Below are 20,268 nucleotides of genomic sequence, written 5' to 3' on the forward strand. Positions count from 1 at the left end.
AGTGCCTGGGCTTTCATGGCCGTCCTTGTTACGTAGATGATATCAAACTCTGTGAGCAGAATTTGCCATTTTGCCAACCTTCCCGTGGGCATAGGTTTCTGAAAGATATACTTCAATGGGTCCAAACGGGATATGAGATAAGTAGTATATGAAGACAGGTAGTGTTTCAACTTCTGAGCTACCCAAGTTAGGGCGCAGCATGTTTTCTCGAGTTGAGTGTACTTGACCTCATGCACTGTGAATTTCTTGCTAAGATAGTAGATGGCCTGCTCCTTCCTCCCTGTGTCATCATGTTGCCCCAGTACACAACCAAATGAATTTTCCAAGACCGTCAGGTAAAGGATTAGGGGTTTCCCGGGCTTAGGCGGGACCAATACGGGTGGATTAGACAGATACCCTTTGATTTGTTCGAAAGCCTCCTGACACTCTGCCGTCCAACCTACTGCAGCATCTTTTCTCAGCAGCCGAAATATGGGCTCACAAGTTGCTGTGAGTTGGGCGATGAACCTGCTGATATAATTGAGTCTACCCAGCAAACTCATTACCTCTGTTTTGTTCCTTGGTGGTGGCAAATCTCGGATGGATTCAATTTTGGATGGGTCTAACTCAATCCCCCGTCGACTGACGATGAATCCTAGCAACTTTCCTGATGGAACCCCGAATGCGCATTTGGCCGGGTTAAGCTTGATATCATACCTCCGGAGTCTTTGGAAAAATCTCCTTAGGTCTGCTACATGGTCCTCCTGACGCCAAGATTTGATGATCACATCATCGACGTACACCTCAATTTCCTTGTGTATCATGTCATGAAACACCGCAGTCATTGCTCGCATGTACGTTGCCCCGGCGTTCTTTAACCCGAACGGCATTACCCGATAGCAGTAGGTTCCCCATGGCGTAATAAACGCTGTTTTCTCAGCATCCTCCTCATCCATTAGGATCTGATGATAACCTGCATAGCAATCCACAAAGGATCCAATTTCGCGCCCTGCGCAATTGTCGATTAAGATATGAATGTTGGGCAGCGGAAAATTGTCCTTGGGACTTGCTTTGTTGAGGTTGCGGTAGTCAACGCACACCCTGATTTTTCCATCCTTCTTTGGGACTGGTACCACATTGGCCAACCACTCGGGATATCGAGTGACCCGAATGACCTTCGCTTGTAACTGCTTAATCACTTCTTCCTTGATCTTTACACTCATTTCTGTTTTAAATTTCCTTAGTTTTTGCTTGACCGGAGGGTATGCCGGGTCAGTGGGTAATTTGTGAACCACTAAATTGGTGCTTAATCCAGGCATATCATCATATGACCAGGCAAAAACATCTTTGAATTCCCTGAGAGTTTTGATCAATTCTTCTCTGACATTCGGCTCAATGTGGATGCTAATTTTGGTCTCTTGGACGTTATCAGCGTCTCCTAGATTCACAGCCTCAGTGTCATTTAGGTTAGGCTTGGGTTTCTCTTCAAATTGGCACAGTTCTCGGTTTATCTCTTCGAAGGCTTCACCTTCGTCACATTCAGATTCATCGTCACAAACGACCTTTTGCATCATTGAGTCGGTTTCAGATTGATTTATTAGACTAGGTCGAAGATCCGCTGTGCATGCCATGTCATTAGGACCAGTAAAAAGAGAACTGTTCAGAAAGAAAAAGAACAAAACAAGAAATTAAAATGGGACAAAAGAAAAGAACTTTATTAAATTTGCAGGATAAAAAGGGTTCACACTTTTACAAAACGAAAGTAAAATTGGGATTACACCCTTGAATAATCCGATCAAACAAACAAACAAACAAAACATTAATCAAAGCCTACTACCAAGACTCCCCTCGGACAGGAAGAGGAGTAACCGTCCAATTGTTGGTCTTGGCCTCAGGCCCCACAAATTGTATCTCTGCTCTGCTGGAACCTTCTCCAGCTTCCACCATACTGACATCCGCGAATAGCCTCTCAAAACTCTGATTCAGGTCTTCATTTATACCGATCAAAGGTCCTCGAATCTTTGGGATCGCTGACCCCTTGGCACTTGCTTTAACAAAAGACCTTGAGAGGCGTGGCACTGGTTTAGGCAGAAACCAGACCCTCTTCTTCATTTTTCGCGCTTGCTTCCTGTCTGCTGCGGTTGGTTTGAACCCCAACCCGAAGGTTTCCAGATTCTTAGGAAGGGAAACAGGTTGGACTATCCCTTGAAGTTCAACTCCCAGGCCTTTTCCCGGCACAAATCCATTACCCAGCATTTCTGATACCATCATGACTGTTGCGGCAGCTACCCTAGGGTGCGGGATGATTTCTCCTTCAGAAATTTTGTTGGCCGACCCTGTATCGAGAATCTGGTAGACCCAAGGACCTTTGTCATCAGTGGTCTCTATGAAAGGCACAATGGTTCCGCCCATGGTGCATGTTGTATCCTCGCCGTGCAACACGACCTCTTGTCTTTCCCACTCGAACTTCACTGTCTGATGTAGGGTGGAAGGCACCGCTTTAGCTGCATGAATCCAGGGTCGTCCTAACAGCAAGTTGTAAGATACCGTGGCGTCCAATACCTGGAATTCCATGGTAAACAGGACCGGACCAATGGTCAGTTCAAGTACAACATCCCCCACAGTGGCTGTTCCGTTTCCGTCAAACCCCCGGACACAGATGCTATTCTCCCGGATTCTTCCACGGTCAATCTTTAACTGGTCCAGGGTGGATAATGGACAAATATTGGCGCTTGAGCCGTTATCCACCAATACTCGAGTTACCACCGAGTCTTCACATTTGACAGCTAGGTATAGAGCTTTATTGTGCTCCGTTCCTTCCACCGGCAGGTCATCATCTGAGAATGTCACTCTGTTCACCTCGAAAATCTTGCTGGCAATGGTTTCCAGGTGGTTTACAGAAATCTCACTGGGTACATGAGCCTCGTTCAATATCTTTAACAGGGCCCGACGATGTTCCTCGGAATGGAGGAGTAATGACAATAGTGAGATCTGGGCAGGTGTTTTTCTCAGCTGCTCAACCACAGAATAGTCTTGTACTTTCATCTTCCTCAGGAATTCTTCAGCCTCTTCTTCTGACACTGGCTTCTTGGTTGCCACTGGGTTGGTTTTTCTTAACTCCACCGGAGCAAAACATCGACCTGATCGAGTCAGCCCTTGCGCTTCACAACTGACTTCTTCCACCTGTTTTCCTTGGTACGTCACCACTGCCTTTTCATATTTCCAAGGCACAGCCCTGCTGTCAATCATCGGCAGTTGGGCCACAGGCTTTATGGTTACCCGTTCTCTACATACCCCTTTCAACACGACTGCCGGTGTGGGCAGGATCCCTGGTATTATCAACTTGCTTAGCTCGGGTTTGCTTGCTATGATGGACGGGCTCTTCCCCAATATCACTACCGGCTTGACGCCTTCACCCTGCGACTGTACACTCGTTCCTCCACTGGTTAAGACTTCTTTCGGGGCGGCTTGGATCATCATCACTGTTTGTGAGGGTTTTCTTAATTCTCCTCCCTCACACACCAACTCAATCATGTGAGTTTCGTGGTGCGCTGGCAGTGGGTTTTGGTTGATGTTAGGAGCCTCCGGTGTCTGGACCTCGATCTTATTGGTGTCAATAAGATCCTGTATGGCATGCCTTAACTTCCAGCACTTCTCGGTATCGTGCCCGAGCATCCCTGAACAGTATTCACAACTGATTGAACGATCCAAATTCTGAGGTGGGGGATTTGGTTCCCGAGTATGGACAGGACTAACCAAACCCAATTGCCGCAGCTTGTGGAACACAGCGGTGTAGGTTTCTCCCAGTTCGGTGAAGGTTCTTTGCTTCCGCAACCTGTCATTCCTAGCATCTGGATTTCCCCGGAAACCTGCCCCTGAAGGGTTTCTATATGCCCTTGGTGGAGGGTAGGTGTTTTGTGGTGGTGCATATATGTTCTGGGGAGCCGGTGCGCGCCATTGTGGGCGAACCGGAGGCTGAGTGTATACCTGGGCTTGGTGTACGGAACAATGTGGTTCTCGAGGTGGATAGAAATTTTGTGGTGGGTTGTATGGGTAGTTTGACCTGTGAGGCCTGGGTTGGTTGTAGTGCGGCCTGCCAGCCCTGGACCAACTGCCTGCCTCGATCGTGGCAACCTCTTCTTTCTTTCTTCTTAGCGCACCTCCCGTGCCGCTTTGAATAGCCTGGGTTGTGGCCTTAAGTGCCGAATAGTTTAAGATCTTGTCCGACCTCAAACCTTCTTCTATCATGACCCCTATTTTGACCACCTCGTTGAAAGATTTTCCAACCGTTGTCACCAAGTGACCAAAGTAGGTTGGATCCAATGTCTGCAAAAAATAGTCCACCATCTCTCCCTCTCTCATGGGAGGATCGACTCTAGCTGCTTGTTCTCTCCAGCGGAACCCGAACTCGCGAAAACTTTCCCCGGGTTTCTTCCCAGTTCTCAATAATGTGAGACGGTCAGGGACTATCTCGAGATTGTACTGGAAATGACCTGCAAAAGCCTGCGCCAGATCATCCCACGTGTACCACCTGCTGAAATCTTGCCTGGTATACCATTCCAGTGCAGATCCACTCAGACTTTGGCCGAAATAAGCTATCAAAAGCTCATCCTTGCCTCCTGCCCCTCTCATTTTGCTACAGAATCCCCGCAAATGTGCCATGGGATCACCGTGCCCTTCATATAAATCAAACTTGGGCATCTTGAACCCAGCCGGGAGTTGGACATCTGGGAAAGGGCACAGATCTTTGTATGCCACGCTGACTTGATTGCCCAGCCCGTGCAAGTTCCTGAAGGATTGCTCCAGGCTTTTGAACTTTCTCAACACTTCATCCTGTTCAGGGGCCTTAACCGGCTTCTCAACCTCTGCCGGTACTTCCAAATGGGGATTGTAAGCCTGTGGTTCGGGTGCATGGAATGTAGGCTCAGGGGGATAGTATTGGGTATCGTGAGCCTGAAACAATGGCTCACTGGTCGTTCTTTGCAAAGGGGCTGAGGTTGGTCCCACAAAAATGGGAATATTGGGTGTTGGGAGAGGTTGATGGGGTGGTGGAGCTTGTGAATCATGAGGGCTTCTTTCTTGATGATAGAGGGGATTTGGGCGGCTTGTGGAAGGGCCAGAGTGAGGGTACTCCGGCATGTGTCCCAGTGTTTCAGGACTCTTTTGTGTTTTGGCTAGGGCTAGTTGCATTGCATTCATTTCTAGTCCCATCCTTTCAATCTTTTCCATCGCTTCTTTTAACAACTGGCTCATCGGCCTTTCTTCTTCGTTGCTATTCTCCGAAGTAGTCATGCTTGATGCTATCGGTCCTTTGGATCTGGTTTGGTATGAATGTGTTGCCAGAATTCTTTAACAACTAACTTCTTGTACCAGACAACAACAAACTTTGTTAGTGTTAGAGCTTAACAGATTTGATCATAACACATAGAGGATGCAATGCACCTAGGCGATTAACCGTTTCTACATGCTTTGCTTCAAACAACATGCGTCATCCCGGTTTGCTCATTCGTCTCTTTAAAGTATTTTGCGAAACCCTGCATTTTATTTTATTTACATTTTCTTTTCTTTATTTATTAAAAGCGGTCGAATCTTATGGGGATTGCCTACGTATCACGTCCCCGCGTGAATCAGACCAGGCGTAGTTCTGCCTTAAAGTAAAGAAACACAAAATTCTTGTGAAATCGTTAAATTCATTCTCAAAATTTTGCTATTACAAATTACTTCAAGCAAGGAATAGCAATAGTACAGACTCCACAGTTCTTAACCCGTTTTGACTAAAAGAAAAGAAAACAACATATGGAAAAACAACAAAGCCAAATAAACAAGACTCAACCAAAGATTAATTTTCCAACTTAGGGGCCCGCGAGGCATCATTCGGCCTTTCCGCGGCCCTTGGTGTGAGGTCCCTCTGCAGGCTTTTCAACTCATTCATGATTCGGTGGACGCAACCCATGATGGAAACAAGGAGGGTCTTCCGAGGCATTTGCTCGCATGCCAGGCATCTCATGTAGATGTAATGCCCAATCTCGTCGATCCTTCCTCGAATGTTGTCCCTTTCTGCGAACAAATGCCTTATCTGTCGGTTCTTCAACCCCAGTGTTTGCGCATTGTTGGCAAGCTGATCCTGGAATATCTCCATTTGTCTTTCCATTCTGGTCATTGCATCGTAACATCGCCTTCTGTCGGCTTGGGCATCTCGTGCTTGTTTGACGATCCGATCATGTAGAGTGGAGTTCGTCTCCCTCAATATTCCGATGCTCATCTCATAATCCCTTATGACCTGTTGCAAACGCTGCTTCCGGGCCATTGTGTGCCTTGCCCATCTGACCTTCATCCTTGCTATGCATGCTTCTGATTGTTCTAATTCTTCTTGGCTCTGGATGACCTGACTTCTCAAACTTGCTATCAATCTTTCGTCAGAGCGACGCTTCTGTCGGTCAACGTCACTCTTACTGTCTTGGTGAAGGCGGGCCTTCAAGATTTGGTTTTCTTGGGCTAGCTTGTTTCTTTCAGCCTGCTCCGAAGCGGCTTGCACATTGTTCTCAAATGTAAGTCTTTCGACTTGTTGCTTTAGCTTCCCGATTTCAACCCGGTAACCTTCCTCCCTTTTTAACCATCCCCATTGCTCTTGCGAATCATCTGTGAAGTGTTGGACGTGTGCCCTTTTAGCAGGTCTTTGCCGAATCTGAAACCTTCCTTCGAACCAAGCATCGTACTTTGGGTCTACCTCACCTTTGGCTAGTTCTCGCACCATGGTCTTGGGCTCCAAGAATCTACATTCATGCCACAGTTTTCTAATCTTCCCCTCGGGGAATATGACTCCCGGGCTTAATTCCAAGGCATGCTTGCTCAGATCTTCGTCAGTAGGGACTACTTGAAACCTGCCCAATTGTCGTAATACCCGATGAGGGGCATATGGCTGGATGCTGCGAAGACCCATTAAGAGAACATGACATTCTTCAGCCGACATGTAGATCACCTCAGTATCAGCCAACCAACCGAATGCCCATTCAATTTGGTCAGCTGTTGTTGACCTTAACCGTGTAAACCATGCTTCGACACCTTCAGGAAATCTGGCGCCTGTCATGCGCTTCTTGAATCCGCTGATACAATTCCTCTCGGTCAACCCGTGGTTCATGTATCCTACTCGGTGATGGAGATGTTCCTGCATCCATAGCTGAAGTAACAGGTTGCAACCTTGGAAGAACTTGCCTCCTTCTCGGCATATAGTCAGAGCCCGGTAGATTTCGGACAAAATCAAAGGAACCACAGTACTATTGGTTCTTTTGATTGCCACGTCGGCCATCCCTACCAGACCTATCTCTATCTTTTTATCCTTCCTTGGACAGACCATGACTCCCAAGAATGCTGTGATAAAAGCCAAAGTACGTCTTGCTTCCCATTTGTTTCTGTTCCCTCCGTGAGTTAACCCAAGGTTCGGTTCCTCGAAACCCTGCGGGGTTCCGTACCGCTGATACAAGAAATGGAGATCACAATATCCTCTCGATAAATCGTCATGTTGTACCTTCCGACTAATGCTTAGTAGATCCAGAAACGCATGCGGAGACACTGGCCTTGGCGAAAGCAAATATTGCCCTCTTAACCTCTCATTCAATCCCGCATATCCGGCGACTTCCTCAAGTGTTGGTGAAAGTTCAAAGTCAACAAAACGGAATACATTGCGGGTTGGGTCCCAAAATGGTATTAGAGCTTCAAGAATATCTGTCCTTGGCCTAACGCCCAACAAATTTACAAAACCTCCCAATATTCTTCCTACTACCTCTTTGCTATTGGCTTCCAAATCATTCCACCACATGTGGAGTTGTAGGGGGACCTCGCTGAGGGCCGAGAATGGTTCATTTTGCTCTGTGCTCATCCTGCACATTTATTAAGGTGACCTTTTAGGCCAAAACAGAAACCTTTATTTTGACTCTAAACAAAAATCTTGGAAAACAAAACAAACAGTATATGTATTTATATACATGTGTGTACATATATGCTTTATGGTATATCATTATTGGTAAAATGAAAAGGGGAGTTGGACCCGATGAGGGTTGCCTACGTATCTCACATCCGGTGAGAATCAAACCCGCGTAGTTCGGGTCAATAAGAGATAAACAATAATAAACATTTTTTCAATTTTCATGTTAAAAAAAATACCGGGTTTCAAAGGTTTGAAGATGACCTATAACTGAAAAAAATCAAACAACACACATATTCTAATTAAAAGATTTACAAACTCCAAAAACAGATGATCAGCTCCCTTTCTCCGTTTGACAAATGCAACCAAACGGTTATTTTTTGCAAATGTGGCCCCTTCCAAATTTCACATGAATTTTGAGGCCGGGGAAGATTATCTTGACACTTTACAAACTTGTCCATTTTTTTACGAAAATAACCGTTCGACAACTGAAAGACACTCTAAGGCTATTTCGGCAAGAACGGTTAAAGACGCGGCCGAAGCTGGCTCGGCTTATTTTATTCTTTCATTTTTTTTTTGACTAAACATCCAAACGGCATTCACCTGACCGTTTTACTCTTTGTTTTTTTTTTCAAATTACGATAAAACCCTTGTGTTGCAAACACGGCCTTTCGACGTCTCGGGGACGAAGCTTTTTAAGGCTGTGTGGGTCAACTGGACCAAACTCCCAGACACGACCCAAAAGGTGACTGTTTACACAAAATCAGCCTTCCGGCGTCCCTTTCGGGAACATTCGGCTATTTATGACAAAACAGCATCACCCGACTTCTTTATGACTCTTTTTATTGTTTTTCAAATTAGAAAACTCAATATTACAAACACAGCCTTTCAACGTCTCGGGGACGAAGATTTTTAGGCTGTGTGGGTCCATATCTCAAAATGACCCAAAGGTGGCTGTTTATGCAAAGTCAGCCTTCCGGCGTCCCTTTCGGGAACATTCGGCTATGTCTTGATAAAACAGCGTCACCTGACTCCTTTATGACAAAATTAAAATTTGACATATATTTTTTATTTATTTGTTTTTTTGGCTATTTTAGCAAAAGGTGGGGTTGGACCCGATGAGGGTTGCCTACGTATCTCACATCCGGTGAGAATCAAACACGCGTAGTTCGGGCAAAAGAACTACTTAAAAAGAAGAAATGAAGTATATTTTTTGGATTTTTGATTAATCTTTTTTTTTTTGAAAGAAATACTTCTAAGATATATTTTGAATTTCATTTGCTTTTTTTTTCTTTTATTCTAAAGAAGAAAAATATATTTTTTGGAATTTTACCTTTAATAAAAGAAACGCTCTAAAAATGTGTTTTTTTTTTTGAATTTTGAATTCCCTGTCAATTTTGAAAGAAGGATCAAAATATTCTCGGATTGTTTTATTTTATATTATTATTTTATTTTGTTTATTTAGTTTTTTTTTTTTTTTAAAAACAATTGAAAAAAAACTTTCTGAAGAAGTCAATAATGGAAAATATTTTTGGATTATTTGTTTTGAGAATTGGGATTCTAAAAACTTTTGGCAAGACAATTGTTCTTGCAACAGATAAAGATATATATAAATTTTTTGGAAAATAAGAAAAACTTTTTTGGATTTTTTATATATATATATATACTTGCGACAGATAATGAAAGACTCCTTTTATTTTTTCTTTTATATGTTTTTTTTTTTTGCATTTTCATAAGAAGTCAATAATGGAGAAAATATTTTTGGATTATTTTAATTTTGTCATTTTCATAAACAAATAAATAACACATATTTTAAAAACAAGACTCTTTTTTTCATTTTTATGGCAAGACAAACAATTTTCTTTTCTATTAATGCTTTTTTTTTAATAAAACAAACTAATAAGACATATATTTTTTATTTTATATTCTCAAAATTTCGGCAGAGTTTCGACACTACTTGGACATTTGTTTTTTTTTTCTTTCTAAAAATAAGTAGTTATATCTCTACACTGCCATTTCCTCATCTTTTCACGATTTTCTAATTTGTGGAAAATGATGACAACATACAAAATCTTTTGAATTTTCATGCCTTGTTTTTATATGTATTTTTATTTTTTTATGTTTATTGTTATTTTCAAAATGTGGCATGGGAAACATAAGGATTTCCAAGACATCTTGGATTTTGCGAATGTTCCCCATGCGCTTTTCCAACATATGAAGTGTGGGGGACATATGGGAATTCCAAGACTTCTTGGATTCCACAAATGTTCCCCATGTGTTTTCCCAAAAAGCAAGCGTGGGGGACATAGGGAATTCCAAGGCTTCTTGGATTCCGCAAATGTTCCCCATGCTTTGATTAAAATAACATCATGCTGGAAATGACCAAATGACCCATTCGCCCTTGACTGAATACAACATGTAGCACATAGGATGCCATAAGATGGTCTATTATTTTCAGGTTGCTTGTCCTAGACGGACCCAACCCCTGTGTTGAGTCCCCTAAGTCAAATGCACATGATGCAAATAAACGTTCCTACTAGGGATCCGGCATGTGGCTTTGTTATACTAGGTTCAGAACCTGGGTGTTTGTTCTAGACCTGGCTTACCCGAGCGGACAGCTCGAGCCGAGGGGGGGCAGCGTACCGGGAATACAGAAGCTTCACCGGCTTAGCAACTTATCCGAACCTCGTTCTAAATTGGGATTTGACACTATACAGAAAAGAAGTCATACGAAGTACGCCCTTCTTCATGATTTAGAAGACTCAGAGAGAAGATGGGTTTCGGCACAATTTATATACAGTTCACATAATATCAAAGCGGTAAAAGCAACATTTAGCACATTAGGCTTAAAACATGTAAAAAATCAGATAAAGCCAAATATAACAATTTATCTAAGCTCGAATTTCTAGCCCTGAACCAGTGGTTCTGGGTTACGTGGTCCCCAGCAGAGTCGTCAGAGCTGTCACACCTCCTTTTTCCGCACCCGAGGGGGCGCAGGGGAGTTTTTCCAATTAAAGGACAATCGAAACGGGATTTGTTTATTTATTTCAGAGTCGCCACTTGGGAGATTTAGGGTGTCCCAAGTCACCAATTTTAATCCCGAATTGAGGAAAAGAATGACTCCATATTACAGTCTGCGTACCAGAAATCCGGATAAGGAATTCTGTTAACCCGGGAGAAGGTGTTAGGCATTCCCGAGTTCCGTGGTTCTAGCACGGTCGCTCAATTGTTATATTCGGCTTGATTATCTGATTTTATACAAGTATGAACTTATGTGCAAATTTTAACTTTTAACCGCTTTATTATTATTGTTTTTACAAGAATGTGAACATCGCTTAAAACACGTCTTTGGACTGCGTCACATGAAATGCACCCACAATCCGGAAACATATTTTATTTGATGTTTTAGGATTTGGATTTGGGTCGCATGAAATGCACACCCGAGTTTAAGAAAGTAATTTAATTAAATCGCGTCTGAAGAGGCTAACGCGTTATTATCTTTAGGGAAGACAGTGAAATTCACTAAACGGTCCATCCCAAATTCAAAGTATTTATTATGAATAATTATTGAGGGCCCCGCAATTTGCATTTTTATTTGGGCGAGGCTCGTCTCATTCATGATTAAAAAAAAAGATTTGCAACGGCATGGAAATGCATCTCATACCACGTCACCGTCAATGTACCCGTGATTAGAGACACATTTCGATTCCGTTGAGATTTGGATTTGGGTCACATAAATGTGCACCCGAGTTTAGGGAGATAACATTATTAAAGGCGCTCCTAAAGCAACTAGCGCATTATTATTTTGGGCTAGGGCCGTGAAATTTGTTAAACGGCCCGTCCCGGAATCTAAGTATTTAATGCATATATTTTGTGAGGGCCCTGCAATTTGTCCCTTTTATTCGGCGAGGCTCGTCTCATTTTATTCTTTATTATTGCTATTATATTTTTTTATTTTTTATTTTTTAAAAGGATGCCATTTTTATGTCTTTAACAATACTAAAACTTACGGCCTCTTTACAACTAAAATCCCATGACTTGTTAAAAGTTTAATAAAAGGAGTTTAGTGAATGAGTGTTTCGGTAGTAGTAACAGCATGCACTAATACTATTTTTTCGAATGACCTAACCGAAGGAAAGGACGAACAGATTAACGTCAAACTTGTGTCATAGAACGACTAGTCCAACTTAATTAAACGACATCAAATAAACAAGAATAACAATAACATGAAAATGAACCAAAATGCAGACAATGAAACATAGGCAGAAAATTTCCATACCAATTTTTATATTGCATCTCAAACATTCAACGTAAGTTTATTTATCTAATACATCGAGGTTTACTAACCTTTGCACCTCGACAAACTCAGAGCGACAAACACGATTCCGACGGAACTTAAGCCGGACCTTTCTGAACGAAGAACAACGACAGAACCTCGGACAGCGCCTCAACGTACCGGACCTCGACGAACAAAACAACCTCACCGGACTGAAGCAACGGCTGAGCTACTCAGCAACGCAGCGACGCAGCAACAGCTGCTGTATTTTTCGACGCAGCAACTGTTGCGAGAAGCTGCAACAAAGGGGTCGTTGGAGGTGATGAAAGGAGCAGCTATGGAGGTCTGTTTGGTTGTTGACGGAGGTGGAGGAGTGACGATGATTATGGGTGGTCGGAGGTTTTTGTGGACTGGTTTTTGTCGACTGCTCCTTTTGACGTGGGGTGGCGTTCGGACAGTGGAGGTCGTTGATGATGGTAGGGTTTTTCGTTGGTTTTGGTGGTGATTTGGGTAGGTGTTTGGCGATGGGAAGGTGCCGGACTGGAGCTGGAGCTCCGACGATGGGGCAACGGTGGTTGACGACGAGGGGAGCAGGGAGGTTGGTTGCCGGTGGGTTTGGAGTGGTTCTGCTGGTTTTTTGGTCGTTCGGACAGTAGGGGGTGTGGGCAGTGATGTTGAGGCGTTGGGGAAGGGAGGTCCGACTGGTTGGGGTGATGGTTATGGCGTGGAGGTGACGGGGCGGTTTAATGGTGGTGTTCCGGCGAGGGGGAAGTGACGGGGTCCTCTCTTTTTTGTAGGGTTTTTCTTCTTCTTCTTTATGAAGAAGAAGATGATGAACAGTACTTATTTAAAAAATTTCCAAAGTCTTTTTTCGTTCCCCCTTGCTTTTGGCCCTTGTCCGTGTTTTGTACTGGGTTTTGCCCAGAAAAATGAGCCCCACGCGTGGTGGGGTTCAAGGTTTATGTCCCCCACGCGTGGTGGGGTTCCCCATGTGTCCTGGACACGGTTTATTATGGGTTAGGTCCGAAATTAGGCCTAAAAACCGGGTAGTTTGAACCCGAATATTATTCTTTTGCCCGGACCGGAGAAATAGGAACACGTTGCTTAAATAGTCCTATGTAAGCAAAATAGCTACTAAAATAAGACTAATTATTTAAAACAAAACTATATTATTTTCTTAATATTTTTTCAAGATTTAAAATAACTACAAAATATTAATAAAACTATTTTTTGTAATTTTCGTTTTTTATATAAAGATAAAATATAAATTAATATTTTTGTATTTTTCCAAAATTAAAACGACTATAGAATATTAATAAAACTATTTTTTTTTGTAATTTTCGTTTTTTAATAAAGACAAAAATATGAAGTAATATTTTTTGTACTTTTCAAAATTATAATGACTGCAAACATTAATAGAACTATATATTTTTTATAATTTTCGAATTTATATAAAGTACCAAAATAAAGTACAATTTTTTTTTGTATTTTTCAAGTTTATGAGAGATACATAAACTAAAATTATATATATATTTTTCTGTGATTTTCTTCTTTTTTTTTTTGCAACGAAATAAAGTAAAAATAGTTAAAATAGCTATACTAGTCCTAAATTAGATATTTAAGCTTAAGAACGTAAAAATTCCCGGGGAAGGTCAAAAATCACGTGCTTACAACCATATATCAATTTCAATATGAATATTTACCTGTATTACTCCATATTAGTCCACCCTTATTCCTCCTGTTGCGGTGTGCAGCCCGATCTCATCATATAATAGCATTTCACCCTTATTCCTATATCACCTTTATTTCTCCTGTTGTAGCGTGCAATCCGATCTCACCATATAATAGCATTTCACCCTTGTTTCTCCTCAATATATCACCTTTGTTCCTCCTGTTGAGGCGCGCAACCCAATCCCACCATATCAGCATCAATAAGTACAGAAATTTCACAATTTAACTCAAATCTCTTCACAATATTTAAACCTCAAACCAAAGCAAACGGAAAGTTTGTACATTAAGAAACTTCACTCAAATAATACTACTCAGTGAAACCAATCCAAAATATACCATAGAACATCGATAAACCAGATTAAGCCAATAATATGAAATAATGAAACTGCGGTGTAGCTAATACCTTCAACAATGAAAAATAATGTCTGACAAATAGCAATTAAGCATAGGAATTCCAGTAAAGCATGTAGCAGTTAAAGCAGGGAAGACAATATAATAAGAACGGGAAGAAAACAGGCAAAACAGATAAATTGGCGGTGCATAGGTACTTGTTACTTAACCTATACGCCACTCGCATGGATTTTCACATAGCAATTAAGTCAAATTCCTAAACCCTCGAGTCAAAGTTAGACACAACACTTACCTCGATCCATATGCCACTCACTACTCCATTACCGCTTTTCCTCTAGATTCCACCTCCAAACCGATCGTATCTAGCCATAATTAACTTAATAACGTCAAATATTGCTAAAGAAATCAATTTCAATACATAAATTTAGGTTTTTCAAACTTTTCCCCAAAAAGTTAAAAATCGACCCCGAGCCCGCTTGGTCAAAACTCGAGGTTCGGACAAAAATTCATTCACCCATTCACCCCCGAGCCCGAATATGTAATTAGTTTTGAAATCCGACCCCAAATTGAGTTTGAATCCTATTTTCCCAAAAATCCCTAATTCTTCCCAAATCCCCAACTTCTACCGTCCTAGATTTTTGGTTGGAAATTCATGAAATATGATGGAAATTTGAAAGAAAGTGGGTTAGGATCACTTACCAAAGTTTTGGGGAAGAATTGATCTTGGGAGAATCGCCTCTATGGTTCTAGGATTTTAAAAATGTGAAGAATGGGAGAAAATCCCGTCAAACTTAAGTTTTTGAACAACTGCAGATGTCGCATTTGCGACCTGAGCTTCGCAATTGCGAAGCTCGAAAATGCGAGAAAAGTTTCGCGAATACGAACTCTTCGTATTTCTGTCGCCTTCGCAAATGCAAACTATATTCGCAAATGCAACCTGAGGTGATCGCAATTGCGATCCTAATCTTCGCAAATGCGAAGTTCATGCCCCAGCCCAATTGCTTGCGATTGCGATGATTTCTTTGTAAATGTGAGGCTTGCATTTGCGAGCCAGACTTCGCAAATGCGAAGTCTGCAGACCCGAAGCACACCAGAAAAATTTCCTAAGTTCAAAATACTCCGTAGCCTACCCGAAACTCACCTGATCCCTCGGGGCTCCAAACCAAACATGCACACAGGTCCTAAAACATCATACGAACTTGCTCACGCGATCAAATTTCCAAAATAATACTTAAAACTACGAATTTAGCACCAAATTAAATGAAATTTTCAAGAAAGTTTTAAAACTTCTAATTTCACAACCGGACACCTGAATCACGTCAAACCAACTCCGTTTCTCACCAAATTTCACGGACAAGTCTTAAATATCATAATGAACCTATACGGGCTCCAGAACCAAAATATGAACCCGATACCAACGAGATCAAATATTAACCAAATTTTTAAAACCATTAAATTTTCAATCTTTCAATTTTCAGCAAAAATTCATATCTCAAGCTAGGGACCTCGGAATTCGATTCGGGCATACGCCCGGGTCTTATATTTCGATACGAACCCACCGGAACTGTTAAAACATGAGTCAGGGTCCGTTTACTCAAAACATTGACCGAATTTAACTAAATCAACTTTTAAAGGCAAAATTATTATTTTTATCAACTTTCAACATAAAAACTTTTCTAAAATACGTTTGGACTGCGCACGCAAATCGAGGAGGAATAAAATAAGGTTTTGAAGGCCTCGAAATACGGAATCGAGTTCTAAAACATAAGATGACCTTTTGGGTCATCACATTCTCCACCTCTAAAACAACCGTTCGTCCTTGAACGGACATAGAAAAGAACCTGAGCTGGTGAAAAGGTGAGGATATCTACCCCGCATAGTGGACTCGGACTCCCAGGTAGCTGCCTCAATAGTAGAGCTGGGCATATATCGGGTATAACCGATAGTCTGAACCGATAAAATGCTATTGGGTTATGAATATCGGGTTATTGAGTATATAGTTTGATAACAATTTAATGTTATTTGATTATTGGGTTATCGGTTCGGGTCTTGGTTTGCCCAATTTTATTAACGATTTAACCGATAGCCCAATAAGCTTTAACAAAATTATAATTTTATCCACTAAGTATATAAAGTCACTTTATGGTTTCATTCTCTCGACAATTACTCTTCATCTTCAGATCTTATTCCTTAGAGTAAGTTTTAAACTTTTCTAAATTTCTCATCTTAATTCTTCCTTTAAGATTTGTAGTTCTATACTTTAAAGAATTAATTATTTAGATTTTTAGTTTTTCTATTTGTTTCTTTTATTGCACTGATTCTTTAGTCTGCCCGCAGTAAGATAATTAATAAGATTATATTGTTGAATGCCTTATTCCTTACTCATACAAACTTATAATTTTGAAAATTAAGATCATTAAATGGGATTTTCAAGTGCAAAGAAAGTATTCTTTTCTAAAGTTGAAATTTAATCCATCTTTTCTTATGAGCAAAAATTCAGTTCCTTTGTCTTAAAAGTATGATCACGATTTCTATAATAAAAACATGAAAATTTTGGATATTTTTTACTTTTATTGGGTAAACCGATAACCGAACCGATAAGGATCGATAACCGACAAACCGATACCCGATAACCGATAACCGATATCTTATCGGTTCGATTACTGGTTTAGCATATTTATAAACCGATAACCGATATACCAAACCGATAACATTCCCAATCGAACCGACTGATGCCCACCCCTACTCAAAAGGCTATCCTCTCCACTGCACTCGAACCGAAGGATAACTCTTCGATCTTAACTAACGAACTTGCCGGTCTAGAATAGTTATCGGCTCCTCCTCGTAGGTCAAATCCTTGTCCTACTGGACAATGCTGAAATATAACACGTGGGATGGATCATCGTGATACTTCCGAAACATGGACACATGGAATACTGGATGTACCATTGATAAGCCTGGGGGCAACGCAAGTCTGTAGGCCATCTCTCCTACTCGCTCAAGGATCTCAAAAGGCCCGATATACCTAGGGCTTAACTTGCCCTTCTTTCCAAACCTCAACACACCTTTCATGGGTGATACCCGAAGCAACACTCTCTTTCGACCATGAATGCCATATCACGAACCTTACGGTCGGCATAACTCTTCTGCCTGGGCCAAGCTGAGCAAAGTTTATCCTGAATGATCTTAACCTTATCCAAGACATCCTGTACAAGATATGTACCCAATAATCGAGCCTCCCCCGGCTCAAACCATCCAACCGGCGATCGACATCGTCTACCATATAATGCATCATAGGGAGCCATCTGGATGCTCGATTGATAGCTATTGTTGAAGGCAAACTCCGCTAATGGCAAGAACTGATCCCAAGAACCTCCAAAGTCTATCACACATGCGCAAAGCATATCCTCCAAGATCTGAATAGTACGTTGTGACTGTCCGTCAGTCTGAGGATGAAATGTGGTGCTCAACTCAATTTGTGTACCCAACTCACGTTATACTGCCCTCCAGAAGTGCGAGGTAAACTGCGTACCTCGATCAGAAATGATAGACACGGGCATACCGTAAAGATGAACGATCTCATAGATATAAATATCTGCCAACCGCTCCGAAGAATAGGAAACTACTACAGGAATGAAATATGTTGACTTGGTCAATCTATCCACAATAACTCAAACTGCATCGAACTTCCTCTGAGTTCGTGGGAGTCCAACAACGAAATCCATAGCGATACGCTCTCACTTCCACTCAGGAATCTCTATCTTTTGAAGCAAACCACCAGGTCTCTGATGCTCGTACTTTACTTGCTGACAATTTAGACACCGATATACATATGAAATAATATCTTTCTTCATCCTCCTCCACCAATAATGCTGCCGCAAGTTCTGATACATCTTGGCGGCGCCTGGATGAATAGAATACCTGGGACTGTGAGCCTTTTTAGAATCAACTCACGAAGTCCATCCACATTAGGCATAAAAACATGACCCTGCATCCTCAAAACTCTATCATCTTCAATTGTAACCTGCTTGGCATCACTCTGCCGCACTGTTTCCCTAAGGATAAGCAAATGAGGGTCATCGTATTGCCACTCCCTGATATTCTCAAACAAGGAAGATCGAGCAACTATGCAAGCTAAAACACGACTGGGCTCAGAAATATCCAACCTCATGAACTGATTGGCTAAGGCCTGAACATCTAATGCAAGCGGTCTCTTACCGACTGGAGTGTACGCAAGGCTGCCCATACTAGCTAACTTCCTACTCAAAGCATCGGCCACCAAATTGGCCTTCTTGGGATGATACAAAATGGTAATATCATAGTCTTTCAATATCTCCAACCACCTCCTCTGTCTCAAATTGAGCTCCTTTTGCTTGAACAAATACTGCAAACTCTTATGATCCGTGAACACCTCACACAACACGCCATATAGATAGTGCCTCCAAATCTTCAAAGCGTGAACAATGGCTGCCAGCTCCAAGTCATGAACATGATAATTCTTCTCGTGAACCTTTAGCTGCCGTAAAGCATATGCAATAACCTTGCCACCCTACATCAATACCGCACCAAGTCCAATACGAGATGTGTCACAATATACTAGATAGGGCTTTGAACCTATAGGCAACACCAATACCGGCACCGCAGTCAAAACTATCTTGAGCTTCTGAAAGCTTGCCTTACACTCGTCTGACCATCTAAACAGGGCACTCTTCTGGGTCAACCTGGTCAACAGGGATGCTATAGATGAGAACCCCTCCACAAACCGACGGTAATAACCCGCCAATCCCAAGAAACTACGGATCTCTATGGCTGAAGTAGGTCTAGGCCAATTTTGAACGGCCTCAATCTTCTTAGGATCCACGTGAATACCCTCTGCTGATACAACGTGACCTAAGAAAGCAACTGAACTCAACCAACACTCGCATTTTGAAAACTTAGCATATAATTGGTTGTCTCTCAGATTCTGAAAAACTGTCTGAAAATGCTTCTCATGCACCTCTCGACTGCTGAAGTAGATCAAGATATAATCAATAAACACAATCACAAAGGAATCCAGGTAAGGCTTGAACACCCAATTTATCAAATCCATAAATGCTTCTAGGTATTTGTCAAGCCAAATGACATCACCTGGAACTCATTAAATTTTTAGTCTTTCAATTTTCATCAAAAATTCATATCTCAAGCTAGGGACCTCGGAATTCGATTCCAGGCATACGTCGAGATCCCATATTTTGATATGGACCCACCGGAACTGTCAAAATATGAGTCCTGATTCATTTACTCAAAACATTAACCGAAGTAAATTAAATCAACTTTTAAAGGTAAAAATTATTATTTTTATCAACTTTCAACATAAAAGCTTTCCGGAAATACGTCCGAACTGCGCATGAAAATCGAGGAGGAATAAAATGAGGTTTTAAAGGCCTCGGAACACGGAATCAAGTTCTAAAACATAAGAGGTCATCACATATCCCCACCTTTTTACCAGCTCAGGTACTTTTCTATGTCCATTCGAGAACGAACAGTTGTTTTAGAGGTGGAGAATGTGATGACCCGATAGGTCTTCTTATATTTTAAAATCAAATCCTATGTTTCGAGGCCTTAAAAACTTCATTTTAGTCCTCCTCGATTTGCGTATGCAGTCCGGACGTATTTTCGGAAAGCTTTTATGTTAAAAACTGAGAAAAATATGAAATTTTACTTTGAAATCCATTGGAGTTGACTTCAGCCAACGTTTGGAGCAAACGGATTAGGACTCGTGTTTTGACGGTCCCGGTGGGTCCGCATCGTGATTTGGGACTTGGGCATATGCCCTAGGCCAAGATATCAGACTTTGTTGAAATTTGAAAGTTAAAGGCTTTATGAATTTGAAATGTTTGACTAATAGTTGGCCTTTTGGATATTGGGTCCGTATTTTGGTTTCCAAACTCGGTATAGGTCCAATACCATATTTATGAATTGCATATGAAATTTGGTGAAAAACGGAGTTGGTTTGACGTGATTTGGACGT

At 41.6% G+C, this 20,268-nt stretch overlaps 1 pseudogene; it reads right to left on the reverse strand.

The window, feature by feature from the left end:
- The window catches only part of LOC104231810 (DNA damage-repair/toleration protein DRT100-like), a 58,070-nt pseudogene extending 39,566 nt beyond the window's left edge, over positions 1-18,504 (reverse strand).
- Between the last annotated feature and the right edge of the window lie 1,764 nt (positions 18,505-20,268).

The sequence above is a fragment of the Nicotiana sylvestris genome, chromosome 10, assembly GCF_000393655.2.
Source record: "Nicotiana sylvestris chromosome 10, ASM39365v2, whole genome shotgun sequence".
NCBI classification, from domain to species: domain Eukaryota; kingdom Viridiplantae; phylum Streptophyta; class Magnoliopsida; order Solanales; family Solanaceae; genus Nicotiana; species Nicotiana sylvestris.